Source organism: Hyla sarda, unplaced genomic scaffold (assembly GCF_029499605.1).
Source record: "Hyla sarda isolate aHylSar1 unplaced genomic scaffold, aHylSar1.hap1 scaffold_1596, whole genome shotgun sequence".
Taxonomy (NCBI): domain Eukaryota; kingdom Metazoa; phylum Chordata; class Amphibia; order Anura; family Hylidae; genus Hyla; species Hyla sarda.
This window is the reverse complement of record NW_026608232.1, coordinates 16,339-35,882: the sequence shown is the minus strand read 5'-3', so window position 1 is coordinate 35,882 and position 19,544 is coordinate 16,339. Positions and strand designations below refer to the sequence as shown.

Below are 19,544 nucleotides of genomic sequence, written 5' to 3'. Positions count from 1 at the left end.
GGAAAAAAAGGTGGAAATGGGTTTAAAAGTGATTTCGGGCGGAGAAATATATATATATATATATATATATATATATATATATATATATATACGCGCACACACACACATATATATAAACGTATTCTCCGTTGAGATATTGCAGCCGCTGCTGTGTCCAGGCCCAGGAGCCTTAGCACTGTGCTGTGATGTCACTCAATACCACTGACATCACTAGGTGTAAACAACATCTCTCCTTTGCTGTGTATGTGACTATGGAGCTGTTTGGTGATGTCGTCTATTATGGCCTTCATAGAAGCAACAGGAGATTGTTGCATCCATCTAGAACCCTCAGAACTACAGTGCTATGATGTCACTCACTTCCACAGGCCTTGCAGAGTGTAAACAACAACAACCCAGCTTTGTTGTGTATGTAACCATAGGGATTTGTGATGTCACCTAGAACCTTCACAGCAGCGACAGCTTTATGAGGAGCATCAGCACTGCTCTGCTGAGCAGAACCATCACCGCCATAGGTTGTCAAATAACCCGGATTTAACCCACACAGGTAAGTCCAATGGGGTGCAGGCATGTCCTCTATGCTTACAGCTTCCCGTGGGTGTTGGTTTGATACCGTTTGGGGACAGCCAAGGAGGCATCTGCAGGCAACAAAGGTAGGTGTGTGCTTGTGTGTGTGTTTCCTATGCAGATCCTAAGCCCAGTGTCACATGCAAGTAGGAGGAGTAAGAAGGGTTCCTGGCAAATCCGGGTTATGGATTGCATTTAAAAAGGCCCCGTGGGAGTGCAATGGGCCCCTGTCTTGCTGCTTAGCAATAATGGTATGGGTTTAGGTTCTGCTGTGTGTACTGGTGGTTGACTGCCCCCCAGCCCAGAGTGTGCATGGAAAATTGTCTGGCAGCCTCCCTGACAGCAAGCAGTGATAGTGCCCATGAAGGGGACCTTGTTGGGCCCGCCCCTTTCACGGTTATCGCTTCTCGGCCCTTTTGGCTAAGATCAAGTGTAGTATCTGTTCTTATCAGTTTAATATCTGATACGTCCCCTATCTGGGGACCATATATTAAATGGATTTTTGAGAACGGGGGCCGATTTCGAAGCTTGCTTCCGTCGCCCTATGCATTGACCCGATATGGCAGTATCTTCGGGTACAGTGCACCACCCCCCTTACAGGGTTAAAAAGAAAGATTCCTACTTTCATTGCTACCTGCTTGCTGGCTAGCCAGCTAGCCAGCCCTGTGGGCCTTGCTGCTGCAGCCAAAAAACAAAAGGTGGTGCTGCTGCTGCTGCTTCTGCTGCTTCTGCTTCTGCTTGTGTCTGGCCCCTGTTGGAGCGTCCAGGCACAGGACTTCTGCTGCTGCTGACTAAATGGCCTCCTTAATTGGATCATTTGAGTAGCCAGCACACCTGTGCAGGTAGGGCATGACATGATAGGCAGCTGCCTTGATAGCGGGTGGGTGCTGAATGTTCCTAATTGACAAAATAAGATTAATGCTTATGAAGAAATATAAAATCTCATCCCTTCCCCAATATCGCGCCACACCCCTACCCCTTAATTCCCTGGTTGAACTTGATGGACATATGTCTTTTTTCGACCGTACTAACTATGTAACTATGTAACATAACATGGGGGGGGGGGGGGGGTCTCCTGGCTGTTCACACAGGTGTGTCATTGCTGTACATTGACCATGCATTGCTTCTGTGGTATTGCAAAGGCAAAGACAAATGCTTCCAGCCATCCATTGCACTAATGGATTGGTCATCAGCTGGCTGTCTATGTCCCGCATCAATATAGACCAAAGTACAGAGGGTTAGGCTATGCTATTGTGCACCTACCTGATGCATCAGAAGGTGCGAGGCCCTTGCTAAATTCTGTGCACAGACTTTGAGATCTATACTTTAGACTGTATCTAAACCTGCTCCAACATGGACTGACATTCTGGCCTACTTTCAGCCGATGCGACTTGTCTGTCGCTGAACAGTCGCTTTTTATGTATTCAGCACCTATGTATAATGTTGTAAAAATGCTCTAGAAGCTAAAGTCGCAGAAATGTCACACATATTTGGCCTGCAACTTTCTGTGCGACAAATTCAGACAGGAAAAATCAGTATAAATCCTTAGAAAATTATCCCCCAGTGTCTCCATCTGCTGGCGGTATTGAATAAGCATTGCTGCACTGATGGGGTATGCATTAGACGAAAAAAAAGAAGAAAAAGAAGAATAATACGCCCAGAAAAGAGGCGAAAAGGAGAAAAACGTAAAAAAACGTGAAAAAAAAGTAAGAGGAAGAGAAGGGAAAAAAAGGTGGAAATGGGTTTAAAAGTGATTTCGGCGGAGAAATATATATATATATATATATATATATATATACGCGCACACACACACATATATATAAACGTATTCTCCGTTGAGATATTGCAGCCGCTGCTGTGTCTAGGCCCAGGAGCCTTAGCACTGTGCTGTGATGTCACTCAATACCACTGACATCACTAGGTGTAAACAACATCTCTCCTTTGCTGTGTATGTGACTATGGAGCTGTTTGGTGATGTCGTCTATTATGGCCTTCATAGAAGCAACAGGAGATTGTTGCATCCATCTAGAACCCTCAGAACTACAGTGCTATGATGTCACTCACTTCCACAGGCCTTGCAGAGTGTAAACAACAACAACCCAGCTTTGTTGTGTATGTAACCATAGGGATTTGTGATGTCACCTAGAACCTTCACAGCAGCGACAGCTTTATGAGGAGCATCAGCACTGCTCTGCCTGAGCAGAACCATCACCGCCATAGGTTGTCAAATAACCCGGATTTAACCCACACAGGTAAGTCCAATGGGGTGCAGGCATGTCCTCTATGCTTACAGCTTCCCGTGGGTGTTGGTTTGATACCGTTTGGGGACAGCCAAGGAGGCATCTGCAGGCAACAAAGGTAGGTGTGTGCTTGTGTGTGTGTTTCCTATGCAGATCCTAAGCCCAGTGTCACATGCAAGTAGGAGGAGTAAGAAGGGTTCCTGGCAAATCCGGGTTATGGATTGCATTTAAAAAGGCCCCGTGGGAGTGCAATGGGCCCCTGTCTTGCTGCTTAGCAATAATGGTATGGGTTTAGGTTCTGCTGTGTGTACTGGTGGTTGACTGCCCCCCAGCCCAGAGTGTGCATGGAAAATTGTCTGGCAGCCTCCCTGACAGCAAGCAGTGATAGTGCCCATGAAGGGGACCTTGTTGGGCCCGCCCCTTTCACGGTTATCGCTTCTCGGCCTTTTGGCTAAGATCAAGTGTAGTATCTGTTCTTATCAGTTTAATATCTGATACGTCCCCTATCTGGGGACCATATATTAAATGGATTTTTGAGAACGGGGGCCGATTTCGAAGCTTGCTTCCGTCGCCCTATGCATTGACCCGATATGGCAGTATCTTCGGGTACAGTGCACCACCCCCTTACAGGGTTAAAAAGAAAGATTCCTACTTTCATTGCTACCTGCTTGCTGGCTAGCCAGCTAGCCAGCCCTGTGGGCCTTGCTGCTGCAGCCAAAAAACAAAAGGTGGTGCTGCTGCTGCTGCTTCTGCTGCTTCTGCTTCTGCTTGTGTCTGGCCCCTGTTGGAGCGTCCAGGCACAGGACTTCTGCTGCTGCTGACTAAATGGCCTCCTTAATTGGATCATTTGAGTAGCCAGCACACCTGTGCAGGTAGGGCATGACATGATAGGCAGCTGCCTTGATAGCGGGTGGGTGCTGAATGTTCCTAATTGACAAAATAAGATTAATGCTTATGAAGAAATATAAAATCTCATCCCTTCCCCAATATCGCGCCACACCCCTACCCCTTAATTCCCTGGTTGAACTTGATGGACATATGTCTTTTTTCGACCGTACTAACTATGTAACTATGTAACATAACATGGGGGGGGGTCTCCTGGCTGTTCACACAGGTGTGTCATTGCTGTACATTGACCATGCATTGCTTCTGTGGTATTGCAAAGGCAAAGACAAATGCTTCCAGCCATCCATTGCACTAATGGATTGGTCATCAGCTGGCTGTCTATGTCCCGCATCAATATAGACCAAAGTACAGAGGGTTAGGCTATGCTATTGTGCACCTACCTGATGCATCAGAAGGTGCGAGGCCCTTGCTAAATTCTGTGCACAGACTTTGAGATCTATACTTTAGACTGTATCTAAACCTGCTCCAACATGGACTGACATTCTGGCCTACTTTCAGCCGATGCGACTTGTCTGTCGCTGAACAGTCGCTTTTTATGTATTCAGCACCTATGTATAATGTTGTAAAAATGCTCTAGAAGCTAAAGTCGCAGAAATGTCACACATATTTGGCCTGCAACTTTCTGTGCGACAAATTCAGACAGGAAAAATCAGTATAAATCCTTAGAAAATTATCCCCCAGTGTCTCCATCTGCTGGCGGTATTGAATAAGCATTGCTGCACTGATGGGGTATGCATTAGACGAAAAAAAAGAAGAAAAAGAAGAATAATACGCCCAGAAAAGAGGCGAAAAGGAGAAAAACGTAAAAAAACGTGAAAAAAAAGTAAGAGGAAGAGAAGGGAAAAAAAGGTGGAAATGGGTTTAAAAGTGATTTCGGCGGAGAAATATATATATATATATATATATATATATATATATATATATATACGCGCACACACACACATATATATAAACGTATTCTCCGTTGAGATATTGCAGCCGCTGCTGTGTCCAGGCCCAGGAGCCTTAGCACTGTGCTGTGATGTCACTCAATACCACTGACATCACTAGGTGTAAACAACATCTCTCCTTTGCTGTGTATGTGACTATGGAGCTGTTTGGTGATGTCGTCTATTATGGCCTTCATAGAAGCAACAGGAGATTGTTGCATCCATCTAGAACCCTCAGAACTACAGTGCTATGATGTCACTCACTTCCACAGGCCTTGCAGAGTGTAAACAACAACAACCCAGCTTTGTTGTGTATGTAACCATAGGGATTTGTGATGTCACCTAGAACCTTCACAGCAGCGACAGCTTTATGAGGAGCATCAGCACTGCTCTGCCTGAGCAGAACCATCACCGCCATAGGTTGTCAAATAACCCGGATTTAACCCACACAGGTAAGTCCAATGGGGTGCAGGCATGTCCTCTATGCTTACAGCTTCCCGTGGGTGTTGGTTTGATACCGTTTGGGGACAGCCAAGGAGGCATCTGCAGGCAACAAAGGTAGGTGTGTGCTTGTGTGTGTGTTTCCTATGCAGATCCTAAGCCCAGTGTCACATGCAAGTAGGAGGAGTAAGAAGGGTTCCTGGCAAATCCGGGTTATGGATTGCATTTAAAAAGGCCCCGTGGGAGTGCAATGGGCCCCTGTCTTGCTGCTTAGCAATAATGGTATGGGTTTAGGTTCTGCTGTGTGTACTGGTGGTTGACTGCCCCCCAGCCCAGAGTGTGCATGGAAAATTGTCTGGCAGCCTCCCTGACAGCAAGCAGTGATAGTGCCCATGAAGGGGACCTTGTTGGGCCCGCCCCTTTCACGGTTATCGCTTCTCGGCCTTTTGGCTAAGATCAAGTGTAGTATCTGTTCTTATCAGTTTAATATCTGATACGTCCCCTATCTGGGGACCATATATTAAATGGATTTTTGAGAACGGGGGCCGATTTCGAAGCTTGCTTCCGTCGCCCTATGCATTGACCCGATATGGCAGTATCTTCGGGTACAGTGCACCACCCCCTTACAGGGTTAAAAAGAAAGATTCCTACTTTCATTGCTACCTGCTTGCTGGCTAGCCAGCTAGCCAGCCCTGTGGGCCTTGCTGCTGCAGCCAAAAAACAAAAGGTGGTGCTGCTGCTGCTGCTTCTGCTGCTTCTGCTTCTGCTTGTGTCTGGCCCCTGTTGGAGCGTCCAGGCACAGGACTTCTGCTGCTGCTGACTAAATGGCCTCCTTAATTGGATCATTTGAGTAGCCAGCACACCTGTGCAGGTAGGGCATGACATGATAGGCAGCTGCCTTGATAGCGGGTGGGTGCTGAATGTTCCTAATTGACAAAATAAGATTAATGCTTATGAAGAAATATAAAATCTCATCCCTTCCCCAATATCGCGCCACACCCCTACCCCTTAATTCCCTGGTTGAACTTGATGGACATATGTCTTTTTTCGACCGTACTAACTATGTAACTATGTAACATAACATGGGGGGGGGGGGGGGGTCTCCTGGCTGTTCACACAGGTGTGTCATTGCTGTACATTGACCATGCATTGCTTCTGTGGTATTGCAAAGGCAAAGACAAATGCTTCCAGCCATCCATTGCACTAATGGATTGGTCATCAGCTGGCTGTCTATGTCCCGCATCAATATAGACCAAAGTACAGAGGGTTAGGCTATGCTATTGTGCACCTACCTGATGCATCAGAAGGTGCGAGGCCCTTGCTAAATTCTGTGCACAGACTTTGAGATCTATACTTTAGACTGTATCTAAACCTGCTCCAACATGGACTGACATTCTGGCCTACTTTCAGCCGATGCGACTTGTCTGTCGCTGAACAGTCGCTTTTTATGTATTCAGCACCTATGTATAATGTTGTAAAAATGCTCTAGAAGCTAAAGTCGCAGAAATGTCACACATATTTGGCCTGCAACTTTCTGTGCGACAAATTCAGACAGGAAAAATCAGTATAAATCCTTAAAAAATTATCCCCCAGTGTCTCCATCTGCTGGCGGTATTGAATAAGCATTGCTGCACTGATGGGGTATGCATTAGACGAAAAAAAAGAAGAAAAAGAAGAATAATACGCCCAGAAAAGAGGCGAAAAGGAGAAAAACGTAAAAAAACGTGAAAAAAAAGTAAGAGGAAGAGAAGGGAAAAAAAGGTGGAAATGGGTTTAAAAGTGATTTCGGCGGAGAAATATATATATATATATATATATATATATATATATATATATATATATACGCGCACACACACACATATATATAAACGTATTCTCCGTTGAGATATTGCAGCCGCTGCTGTGTCCAGGCCCAGGAGCCTTAGCACTGTGCTGTGATGTCACTCAATACCACTGACATCACTAGGTGTAAACAACATCTCTCCTTTGCTGTGTATGTGACTATGGAGCTGTTTGGTGATGTCGTCTATTATGGCCTTCATAGAAGCAACAGGAGATTGTTGCATCCATCTAGAACCCTCAGAACTACAGTGCTATGATGTCACTCACTTCCACAGGCCTTGCAGAGTGTAAACAACAACAACCCAGCTTTGTTGTGTATGTAACCATAGGGATTTGTGATGTCACCTAGAACCTTCACAGCAGCGACAGCTTTATGAGGAGCATCAGCACTGCTCTGCCTGAGCAGAACCATCACCGCCATAGGTTGTCAAATAACCCGGATTTAACCCACACAGGTAAGTCCAATGGGGTGCAGGCATGTCCTCTATGCTTACAGCTTCCCGTGGGTGTTGGTTTGATACCGTTTGGGGACAGCCAAGGAGGCATCTGCAGGCAACAAAGGTAGGTGTGTGCTTGTGTGTGTGTTTCCTATGCAGATCCTAAGCCCAGTGTCACATGCAAGTAGGAGGAGTAAGAAGGGTTCCTGGCAAATCCGGGTTATGGATTGCATTTAAAAAGGCCCCGTGGGAGTGCAATGGGCCCCTGTCTTGCTGCTTAGCAATAATGGTATGGGTTTAGGTTCTGCTGTGTGTACTGGTGGTTGACTGCCCCCCAGCCCAGAGTGTGCATGGAAAATTGTCTGGCAGCCTCCCTGACAGCAAGCAGTGATAGTGCCCATGAAGGGGACCTTGTTGGGCCCGCCCCTTTCACGGTTATCGCTTCTCGGCCTTTTGGCTAAGATCAAGTGTAGTATCTGTTCTTATCAGTTTAATATCTGATACGTCCCCTATCTGGGGACCATATATTAAATGGATTTTTGAGAACGGGGGCCGATTTTGAAGCTTGCTTCCGTCGCCCTATGCATTGACCCGATATGGCAGTATCTTCGGGTACAGTGCACCACCCCCTTACAGGGTTAAAAAGAAAGATTCCTACTTTCATTGCTACCTGCTTGCTGGCTAGCCAGCTAGCCAGCCCTGTGGGCCTTGCTGCTGCAGCCAAAAAACAAAAGGTGGTGCTGCTGCTGCTGCTTCTGCTGCTTCTGCTTCTGCTTGTGTCTGGCCCCTGTTGGAGCGTCCAGGCACAGGACTTCTGCTGCTGCTGACTAAATGGCCTCCTTAATTGGATCATTTGAGTAGCCAGCACACCTGTGCAGGTAGGGCATGACATGATAGGCAGCTGCCTTGATAGCGGGTGGGTGCTGAATGTTCCTAATTGACAAAATAAGATTAATGCTTATGAAGAAATATAAAATCTCATCCCTTCCCCAATATCGCGCCACACCCCTACCCCTTAATTCCCTGGTTGAACTTGATGGACATATGTCTTTTTTCGACCGTACTAACTATGTAACTATGTAACATAACATGGGGGGGGGGGGGGGGGGGGTCTCCTGGCTGTTCACACAGGTGTGTCATTGCTGTACATTGACCATGCATTGCTTCTGTGGTATTGCAAAGGCAAAGACAAATGCTTCCAGCCATCCATTGCACTAATGGATTGGTCATCAGCTGGCTGTCTATGTCCCGCATCAATATAGACCAAAGTACAGAGGGTTAGGCTATGCTATTGTGCACCTACCTGATGCATCAGAAGGTGCGAGGCCCTTGCTAAATTCTGTGCACAGACTTTGAGATCTATACTTTAGACTGTATCTAAACCTGCTCCAACATGGACTGACATTCTGGCCTACTTTCAGCCGATGCGACTTGTCTGTCGCTGAACAGTCGCTTTTTATGTATTCAGCACCTATGTATAATGTTGTAAAAATGCTCTAGAAGCTAAAGTCGCAGAAATGTCACACATATTTGGCCTGCAACTTTCTGTGCGACAAATTCAGACAGGAAAAATCAGTATAAATCCTTAGAAAATTATCCCCCAGTGTCTCCATCTGCTGGCGGTATTGAATAAGCATTGCTGCACTGATGGGGTATGCATTATACGAAAAAAAAGAAGAAAAAGAAGAATAATACGCCCAGAAAAGAGGCGAAAAGGAGAAAAACGTAAAAAAACGTGAAAAAAAAGTAAGAGGAAGAGAAGGGAAAAAAAGGTGGAAATGGGTTTAAAAGTGATTTCGGCGGAGAAATATATATATATATATATATATATATATATATATATATATATATATATATACGCGCACACACACACATATATATAAACGTATTCTCCGTTGAGATATTGCAGCCGCTGCTGTGTCCAGGCCCAGGAGCCTTAGCACTGTGCTGTGATGTCACTCAATACCACTGACATCACTAGGTGTAAACAACATCTCTCCTTTGCTGTGTATGTGACTATGGAGCTGTTTGGTGATGTCGTCTATTATGGCCTTCATAGAAGCAACAGGAGATTGTTGCATCCATCTAGAACCCTCAGAACTACAGTGCTATGATGTCACTCACTTCCACAGGCCTTGCAGAGTGTAAACAACAACAACCCAGCTTTGTTGTGTATGTAACCATAGGGATTTGTGATGTCACCTAGAACCTTCACAGCAGCGACAGCTTTATGAGGAGCATCAGCACTGCTCTGCCTGAGCAGAACCATCACCGCCATAGGTTGTCAAATAACCCGGATTTAACCCACACAGGTAAGTCCAATGGGGTGCAGGCATGTCCTCTATGCTTACAGCTTCCCGTGGGTGTTGGTTTGATACCGTTTGGGGACAGCCAAGGAGGCATCTGCAGGCAACAAAGGTAGGTGTGTGCTTGTGTGTGTGTTTCCTATGCAGATCCTAAGCCCAGTGTCACATGCAAGTAGGAGGAGTAAGAAGGGTTCCTGGCAAATCCGGGTTATGGATTGCATTTAAAAAGGCCCCGTGGGAGTGCAATGGGCCCCTGTCTTGCTGCTTAGCAATAATGGTATGGGTTTAGGTTCTGCTGTGTGTACTGGTGGTTGACTGCCCCCCAGCCCAGAGTGTGCATGGAAAATTGTCTGGCAGCCTCCCTGACAGCAAGCAGTGATAGTGCCCATGAAGGGGACCTTGTTGGGCCCGCCCCTTTCACGGTTATCGCTTCTCGGCCTTTTGGCTAAGATCAAGTGTAGTATCTGTTCTTATCAGTTTAATATCTGATACGTCCCCTATCTGGGGACCATATATTAAATGGATTTTTGAGAACGGGGGCCGATTTCGAAGCTTGCTTCCGTCGCCCTATGCATTGACCCGATATGGCAGTATCTTCGGGTACAGTGCACCACCCCCTTACAGGGTTAAAAAGAAAGATTCCTACTTTCATTGCTACCTGCTTGCTGGCTAGCCAGCTAGCCAGCCCTGTGGGCCTTGCTGCTGCAGCCAAAAAACAAAAGGTGGTGCTGCTGCTGCTGCTTCTGCTGCTTCTGCTTCTGCTTGTGTCTGGCCCCTGTTGGAGCGTCCAGGCACAGGACTTCTGCTGCTGCTGACTAAATGGCCTCCTTAATTGGATCATTTGAGTAGCCAGCACACCTGTGCAGGTAGGGCATGACATGATAGGCAGCTGCCTTGATAGCGGGTGGGTGCTGAATGTTCCTAATTGACAAAATAAGATTAATGCTTATGAAGAAATATAAAATCTCATCCCTTCCCCAATATCGCGCCACACCCCTACCCCTTAATTCCCTGGTTGAACTTGATGGACATATGTCTTTTTTCGACCGTACTAACTATGTAACTATGTAACATAACATGGGGGGGGGGGGGGGGTCTCCTGGCTGTTCACACAGGTGTGTCATTGCTGTACATTGACCATGCATTGCTTCTGTGGTATTGCAAAGGCAAAGACAAATGCTTCCAGCCATCCATTGCACTAATGGATTGGTCATCAGCTGGCTGTCTATGTCCCGCATCAATATAGACCAAAGTACAGAGGGTTAGGCTATGCTATTGTGCACCTACCTGATGCATCAGAAGGTGCGAGGCCCTTGCTAAATTCTGTGCACAGACTTTGAGATCTATACTTTAGACTGTATCTAAACCTGCTCCAACATGGACTGACATTCTGGCCTACTTTCAGCCGATGCGACTTGTCTGTCGCTGAACAGTCGCTTTTTATGTATTCAGCACCTATGTATAATGTTGTAAAAATGCTCTAGAAGCTAAAGTCGCAGAAATGTCACACATATTTGGCCTGCAACTTTCTGTGCGACAAATTCAGACAGGAAAAATCAGTATAAATCCTTAGAAAATTATCCCCCAGTGTCTCCATCTGCTGGCGGTATTGAATAAGCATTGCTGCACTGATGGGGTATGCATTAGACGAAAAAAAAGAAGAAAAAGAAGAATAATACGCCCAGAAAAGAGGCGAAAAGGAGAAAAACGTAAAAAAACGTGAAAAGAAAGTAAGAGGAAGAGAAGGGAAAAAAAGGTGGAAATGGGTTTAAAAGTGATTTCGGCGGAGAAATATATATATATATATATATATATATATATATATATATATATATATACGCGCACACACACACATATATATAAACGTATTCTCCGTTGAGATATTGCAGCCGCTGCTGTGTCCAGGCCCAGGAGCCTTAGCACTGTGCTGTGATGTCACTCAATACCACTGACATCACTAGGTGTAAACAACATCTCTCCTTTGCTGTGTATGTGACTATGGAGCTGTTTGGTGATGTCGTCTATTATGGCCTTCATAGAAGCAACAGGAGATTGTTGCATCCATCTAGAACCCTCAGAACTACAGTGCTATGATGTCACTCACTTCCACAGGCCTTGCAGAGTGTAAACAACAACAACCCAGCTTTGTTGTGTATGTAACCATAGGGATTTGTGATGTCACCTAGAACCTTCACAGCAGCGACAGCTTTATGAGGAGCATCAGCACTGCTCTGCTTGAGCAGAACCATCACCGCCATAGGTTGTCAAATAACCCGGATTTAACCCACACAGGTAAGTCCAATGGGGTGCAGGCATGTCCTCTATGCTTACAGCTTCCCGTGGGTGTTGGTTTGATACCGTTTGGGGACAGCCAAGGAGGCATCTGCAGGCAACAAAGGTAGGTGTGTGCTTGTGTGTGTGTTTCCTATGCAGATCCTAAGCCCAGTGTCACATGCAAGTAGGAGGAGTAAGAAGGGTTCCTGGCAAATCCGGGTTATGGATTGCATTTAAAAAGGCCCCGTGGGAGTGCAATGGGCCCCTGTCTTGCTGCTTAGCAATAATGGTATGGGTTTAGGTTCTGCTGTGTGTACTGGTGGTTGACTGCCCCCCAGCCCAGAGTGTGCATGGAAAATTGTCTGGCAGCCTCCCTGACAGCAAGCAGTGATAGTGCCCATGAAGAGGACCTTGTTGGGCCCGCCCCTTTCACGGTTATCGCTTCTCGGCCTTTTGGCTAAGATCAAGTGTAGTATCTGTTCTTATCAGTTTAATATCTGATACGTCCCCTATCTGGGGACCATATATTAAATGGATTTTTGAGAACGGGGGCCGATTTCGAAGCTTGCTTCCGTCGCCCTATGCATTGACCCGATATGGCAGTATCTTCGGGTACAGTGCACCACCCCCTTACAGGGTTAAAAAGAAAGATTCCTACTTTCATTGCTACCTGCTTGCTGGCTAGCCAGCTAGCCAGCCCTGTGGGCCTTGCTGCTGCAGCCAAAAAACAAAAGGTGGTGCTGCTGCTGCTGCTTCTGCTGCTTCTGCTTCTGCTTGTGTCTGGCCCCTGTTGGAGCGTCCAGGCACAGGACTTCTGCTGCTGCTGACTAAATGGCCTCCTTAATTGGATCATTTGAGTAGCCAGCACACCTGTGCAGGTAGGGCATGACATGATAGGCAGCTGCCTTGATAGCGGGTGGGTGCTGAATGTTCCTAATTGACAAAATAAGATTAATGCTTATGAAGAAATATAAAATCTCATCCCTTCCCCAATATCGCGCCACACCCCTACCCCTTAATTCCCTGGTTGAACTTGATGGACATATGTCTTTTTTCGACCGTACTAACTATGTAACTATGTAACATAACATGGGGGGGGGGGGGGGGTCTCCTGGCTGTTCACACAGGTGTGTCATTGCTGTACATTGACCATGCATTGCTTCTGTGGTATTGCAAAGGCAAAGACAAATGCTTCCAGCCATCCATTGCACTAATGGATTGGTCATCAGCTGGCTGTCTATGTCCCGCATCAATATAGACCAAAGTACAGAGGGTTAGGCTATGCTATTGTGCACCTACCTGATGCATCAGAAGGTGCGAGGCCCTTGCTAAATTCTGTGCACAGACTTTGAGATCTATACTTTAGACTGTATCTAAACCTGCTCCAACATGGACTGACATTCTGGCCTACTTTCAGCCGATGCGACTTGTCTGTCGCTGAACAGTCGCTTTTTATGTATTCAGCACCTATGTATAATGTTGTAAAAATGCTCTAGAAGCTAAAGTCGCAGAAATGTCACACATATTTGGCCTGCAACTTTCTGTGCGACAAATTCAGACAGGAAAAATCAGTATAAATCCTTAGAAAATTATCCCCCAGTGTCTCCATCTGCTGGCGGTATTGAATAAGCATTGCTGCACTGATGGGGTATGCATTAGACGAAAAAAAAGAAGAAAAAGAAGAATAATACGCCCAGAAAAGAGGCGAAAAGGAGAAAAACGTAAAAAAACGTGAAAAAAAAGTAAGAGGAAGAGAAGGGAAAAAAAGGTGGAAATGGGTTTAAAAGTGATTTCGGCGGAGAAATATATATATATATATATATATATATATATATATATATATATATATATATATATACGCGCACACACACACATATATATAAACGTATTCTCCGTTGAGATATTGCAGCCGCTGCTGTGTCCAGGCCCAGGAGCCTTAGCACTGTGCTGTGATGTCACTCAATACCACTGACATCACTAGGTGTAAACAACATCTCTCCTTTGCTGTGTATGTGACTATGGAGCTGTTTGGTGATGTCGTCTATTATGGCCTTCATAGAAGCAACAGGAGATTGTTGCATCCATCTAGAACCCTCAGAACTACAGTGCTATGATGTCACTCACTTCCACAGGCCTTGCAGAGTGTAAACAACAACAACCCAGCTTTGTTGTGTATGTAACCATAGGGATTTGTGATGTCACCTAGAACCTTCACAGCAGCGACAGCTTTATGAGGAGCATCAGCACTGCTCTGCCTGAGCAGAACCATCACCGCCATAGGTTGTCAAATAACCCGGATTTAACCCACACAGGTAAGTCCAATGGGGTGCAGGCATGTCCTCTATGCTTACAGCTTCCCGTGGGTGTTGGTTTGATACCGTTTGGGGACAGCCAAGGAGGCATCTGCAGGCAACAAAGGTAGGTGTGTGCTTGTGTGTGTGTTTCCTATGCAGATCCTAAGCCCAGTGTCACATGCAAGTAGGAGGAGTAAGAAGGGTTCCTGGCAAATCCGGGTTATGGATTGCATTTAAAAAGGCCCCGTGGGAGTGCAATGGGCCCCTGTCTTGCTGCTTAGCAATAATGGTATGGGTTTAGGTTCTGCTGTGTGTACTGGTGGTTGACTGCCCCCCAGCCCAGAGTGTGCATGGAAAATTGTCTGGCAGCCTCCCTGACAGCAAGCAGTGATAGTGCCCATGAAGGGGACCTTGTTGGGCCCGCCCCTTTCACGGTTATCGCTTCTCGGCCTTTTGGCTAAGATCAAGTGTAGTATCTGTTCTTATCAGTTTAATATCTGATACGTCCCCTATCTGGGGACCATATATTAAATGGATTTTTGAGAACGGGGGCCGATTTCGAAGCTTGCTTCCGTCGCCCTATGCATTGACCCGATATGGCAGTATCTTCGGGTACAGTGCACCACCCCCTTACAGGGTTAAAAAGAAAGATTCCTACTTTCATTGCTACCTGCTTGCTGGCTAGCCAGCTAGCCAGCCCTGTGGGCCTTGCTGCTGCAGCCAAAAAACAAAAGGTGGTGCTGCTGCTGCTGCTTCTGCTGCTTCTGCTTCTGCTTGTGTCTGGCCCCTGTTGGAGCGTCCAGGCACAGGACTTCTGCTGCTGCTGACTAAATGGCCTCCTTAATTGGATCATTTGAGTAGCCAGCACACCTGTGCAGGTAGGGCATGACATGATAGGCAGCTGCCTTGATAGCGGGTGGGTGCTGAATGTTCCTAATTGACAAAATAAGATTAATGCTTATGAAGAAATATAAAATCTCATCCCTTCCCCAATATCGCGCCACACCCCTACCCCTTAATTCCCTGGTTGAACTTGATGGACATATGTCTTTTTTCGACCGTACTAACTATGTAACTATGTAACATAACATGGGGGGGGGGGGGGGGGGGTCTCCTGGCTGTTCACACAGGTGTGTCATTGCTGTACATTGACCATGCATTGCTTCTGTGGTATTGCAAAGGCAAAGACAAATGCTTCCAGCCATCCATTGCACTAATGGATTGGTCATCAGCTGGCTGTCTATGTCCCGCATCAATATAGACCAAAGTACAGAGGGTTAGGCTATGCTATTGTGCACCTACCTGATGCATCAGAAGGTGCGAGGCCCTTGCTAAATTCTGTGCACAGACTTTGAGATCTATACTTTAGACTGTATCTAAACCTGCTCCAACATGGACTGACATTCTGGCCTACTTTCAGCCGATGCGACTTGTCTGTCGCTGAACAGTCGCTTTTTATGTATTCAGCACCTATGTATAATGTTGTAAAAATGCTCTAGAAGCTAAAGTCGCAGAAATGTCACACATATTTGGCCTGCAACTTTCTGTGCGACAAATTCAGACAGGAAAAATCAGTATAAATCCTTAGAAAATTATCCCCCAGTGTCTCCATCTGCTGGCGGTATTGAATAAGCATTGCTGCACTGATGGGGTATGCATTAGACGAAAAAAAAGAAGAAAAAGAAGAATAATACGCCCAGAAAAGAGGCGAAAAGGAGAAAAACGTAAAAAAACGTGAAAAAAAAGTAAGAGGAAGAGAAGGGAAAAAAAGGTGGAAATGGGTTTAAAAGTGATTTCGGCGGAGAAATATATATATATATATATATATATATATATATATATATATACGCGCACACACACACATATATATAAACGTATTCTCCGTTGAGATATTGCAGCCGCTGCTGTGTCCAGGCCCAGGAGCCTTAGCACTGTGCTGTGATGTCACTCAATACCACTGACATCACTAGGTGTAAACAACATCTCTCCTTTGCTGTGTATGTGACTATGGAGCTGTTTGGTGATGTCGTCTATTATGGCCTTCATAGAAGCAACAGGAGATTGTTGCATCCATCTAGAACCCTCAGAACTACAGTGCTATGATGTCACTCACTTCCACAGGCCTTGCAGAGTGTAAACAACAACAACCCAGCTTTGTTGTGTATGTAACCATAGGGATTTGTGATGTCACCTAGAACCTTCACAGCAGCGACAGCTTTATGAGGAGCATCAGCACTGCTCTGCCTGAGCAGAACCATCACCGCCATAGGTTGTCAAATAACCCGGATTTAACCCACACAGGTAAGTCCAATGGGGTGCAGGCATGTCCTCTATGCTTACAGCTTCCCGTGGGTGTTGGTTTGATACCGTTTGGGGACAGCCAAGGAGGCATCTGCAGGCAACAAAGGTAGGTGTGTGCTTGTGTGTGTGTTTCCTATGCAGATCCTAAGCCCAGTGTCACATGCAAGTAGGAGGAGTAAGAAGGGTTCCTGGCAAATCCGGGTTATGGATTGCATTTAAAAAGGCCCCGTGGGAGTGCAATGGGCCCCTGTCTTGCTGCTTAGCAATAATGGTATGGGTTTAGGTTCTGCTGTGTGTACTGGTGGTTGACTGCCCCCCAGCCCAGAGTGTGCATGGAAAATTGTCTGGCAGCCTCCCTGACAGCAAGCAGTGATAGTGCCCATGAAGGGGACCTTGTTGGGCCTGCCCCTTTCACGGTTATCGCTTCTCGGCCTTTTGGCTAAGATCAAGTGTAGTATCTGTTCTTATCAGTTTAATATCTGATACGTCCCCTATCTGGGGACCATATATTAAATGGATTTTTGAGAACGGGGGCCGATTTCGAAGCTTGCTTCCGTCGCCCTATGCATTGACCCGATATGGCAGTATCTTCGGGTACAGTGCACCACCCCCTTACAGGGTTAAAAAGAAAGATTCCTACTTTCATTGCTACCTGCTTGCTGGCTAGCCAGCTAGCCAGCCCTGTGGGCCTTGCTGCTGCAGCCAAAAAACAAAAGGTGGTGCTGCTGCTGCTGCTTCTGCTGCTTCTGCTTCTGCTTGTGTCTGGCCCCTGTTGGAGCGTCCAGGCACAGGACTTCTGCTGCTGCTGACTAAATGGCCTCCTTAATTGGATCATTTGAGTAGCCAGCACACCTGTGCAGGTAGGGCATGACATGATAGGCAGCTGCCTTGATAGCGGGTGGGTGCTGAATGTTCCTAATTGACAAAATAAGATTAATGCTTATGAAGAAATATAAAATCTCATCCCTTCCCCAATATCGCGCCACACCCCCACCCCTTAATTCCCTGGTTGAACTTGATGGACATATGTCTTTTTTCGACCGTACTAACTATGTAACTATGTAACATAACATGGGGGGGGGGGGGGGGGGTCTCCTGGCTGTTCACACAGGTGTGTCATTGCTGTACATTGACCATGCATTGCTTCTGTGGTATTGCAAAGGCAAAGACAAATGCTTCCAGCCATCCATTGCACTAATGGATTGGTCATCAGCTGGCTGTCTATGTCCCGCATCAATATAGACCAAAGTACAGAGGGTTAGGCTATGCTATTGTGCACCTACCTGATGCATCAGAAGGTGCGAGGCCCTTGCTAAATTCTGTGCACAGACTTTGAGATCTATACTTTAGACTGTATCTAAACCTGCTCCAACATGGACTGACATTCTGGCCTACTTTCAGCCGATGCGACTTGTCTGTCGCTGAACAGTCGCTTTTTATGTATTCAGCACCTATGTATAATGTTGTAAAAATGCTCTAGAAGCTAAAGTCGCAGAAATGTCACACATATTTGGCCTGCAACTTTCTGTGCGACAAATTCAGACAGGAAAAATCAGTATAAATCCTTAGAAAATTATCCCCCAGTGTCTCCATCTGCTGGCGGTATTGAATAAGCATTGCTGCACTGATGGGGTATGCATTAGACGAAAAAAAAGAAGAAAAAGAAGAATAATACGCCCAGAAAAGAGGCGAAAAGGAGAAAAACGTAAAAAAACGTGAAAAAAAAGTAAGAGGAAGAGAAGGGAAAAAAAGGTGGAAATGGGTTTAAAAGTGATTTCGGCGGAGAAATATATATATATATATATATATATATATATATATATATATATATACGCGCACACACACACATATATATAAACGTATTCTCCGTTGAGATATTGCAGCCGCTGCTGTGTCCAGGCCCAGGAGCCTTAGCACTGTGCTGTGATGTCACTCAATACCACTGACATCACTAGGTGTAAACAACATCTCTCCTTTGCTGTGTATGTGACTATGGAGCTGTTTGGTGATGTCGTCTATTATGGCCTTCATAGAAGCAACAGGAGATTGTTGCATCCATCTAGAACCCTCAGAACTACAGTGCTATGATGTCACTCACTTCCACAGGCCTTGCAGAGTGTAAACAACAACAACCCAGCTTTGTTGTGTATGTAACCATAGGGATTTGTGATGTCACCTAGAACCTTCACAGCAGCGACAGCTTTATGAGGAGCATCAGCACTGCTCTGCCTGAGCAGAACCATCACCGCCATAGGTTGTCAAATAACCCGGATTTAACCCACACAGGTAAGTCCAATGGGGTGCAGGCATGTCCTCTATGCTTACAGCTTCCCGTGGGTGTTGGTTTGATACCGTTTGGGGACAGCCAAGGAGGCATCTGCAGGCAACAAAGGTAGGTGTGTGCTTGTGTGTGTGTTTCCTATGCAGATCCTAAGCCCAGTGTCACATGCAAGTAGGAGGAGTAAGAAGGGTTCCTGGCAAATCCGGGTTATGGATTGCATTTAAAAAGGCCCCGTGGGAGTGCAATGGGCCCCTGTCTTGCTGCTTAGCAATAATGGTATGGGTTTAGGTTCTGCTGTGTGTACTGGTGGTTGACTGCCCCCCAGCCCAGAGTGTGCATGGAAAATTGTCTGGCAGCCTCCCTGACAGCAAGCAGTGATAGTGCCCATGAAGGGGACCTTGTTGGGCCCGCCCCTTTCACGGTTATCGCTTCTCGGCCTTTTGGCTAAGATCAAGTGTAGTATCTGTTCTTATCAGTTTAATATCTGATACGTCCCCTATCTGGGGACCATATATTAAATGGATTTTTGAGAACGGGGGCCGATTTCGAAGCTTGCTTCCGTCGCCCTATGCATTGACCCGATATGGCAGTATCTTCGGGTACAGTGCACCACCCCCTTACAGGGTTAAAAAGAAAGATTCCTACTTTCATTGCTACCTGCTTGCTGGCTAGCCAGCTAGCCAGCCCTGTGGGCCTTGCTGCTGCAGCCAAAAAACAAAAGGTGGTGCT

The 19,544-nt window shown here is 46.1% G+C and overlaps 9 non-coding genes across 9 annotated transcripts; all 9 read left to right on the top strand.

Moving 5' to 3' along the window:
• Positions 1-963: 963 nt before the first annotated feature.
• LOC130310775 (U2 spliceosomal RNA) lies at positions 964-1,155 on the top strand. Its single transcript, XR_008859257.1, has one exon. It is a non-coding gene; the product is annotated as a U2 spliceosomal RNA (small nuclear RNA).
• A 2,080-nt stretch (positions 1,156-3,235) lies between these two features.
• Positions 3,236-3,426, top strand: LOC130310752 (U2 spliceosomal RNA). The gene has a single exon (XR_008859234.1). It is a non-coding gene; the product is annotated as a U2 spliceosomal RNA (small nuclear RNA).
• A 2,084-nt stretch (positions 3,427-5,510) lies between these two features.
• Positions 5,511-5,701, top strand: LOC130310750 (U2 spliceosomal RNA). Its single transcript, XR_008859232.1, has one exon. It is a non-coding gene; the product is annotated as a U2 spliceosomal RNA (small nuclear RNA).
• A 2,095-nt stretch (positions 5,702-7,796) lies between these two features.
• LOC130310740 (U2 spliceosomal RNA) lies at positions 7,797-7,987 on the top strand. Its single transcript, XR_008859222.1, has one exon. It is a non-coding gene; the product is annotated as a U2 spliceosomal RNA (small nuclear RNA).
• A 2,103-nt stretch (positions 7,988-10,090) lies between these two features.
• Positions 10,091-10,281, top strand: LOC130310749 (U2 spliceosomal RNA). Its single transcript, XR_008859231.1, has one exon. It is a non-coding gene; the product is annotated as a U2 spliceosomal RNA (small nuclear RNA).
• A 2,095-nt stretch (positions 10,282-12,376) lies between these two features.
• On the top strand, positions 12,377-12,567 carry LOC130310748 (U2 spliceosomal RNA). Its single transcript, XR_008859230.1, has one exon. It is a non-coding gene; the product is annotated as a U2 spliceosomal RNA (small nuclear RNA).
• A 2,103-nt stretch (positions 12,568-14,670) lies between these two features.
• LOC130310747 (U2 spliceosomal RNA) lies at positions 14,671-14,861 on the top strand. Its single transcript, XR_008859229.1, has one exon. It is a non-coding gene; the product is annotated as a U2 spliceosomal RNA (small nuclear RNA).
• Positions 14,862-16,953: 2,092 nt separating this feature from the next.
• LOC130310746 (U2 spliceosomal RNA) lies at positions 16,954-17,144 on the top strand. The gene has a single exon (XR_008859228.1). It is a non-coding gene; the product is annotated as a U2 spliceosomal RNA (small nuclear RNA).
• A 2,095-nt stretch (positions 17,145-19,239) lies between these two features.
• LOC130310745 (U2 spliceosomal RNA) lies at positions 19,240-19,430 on the top strand. Its single transcript, XR_008859227.1, has one exon. It is a non-coding gene; the product is annotated as a U2 spliceosomal RNA (small nuclear RNA).
• Positions 19,431-19,544: the final 114 nt, after the last annotated feature.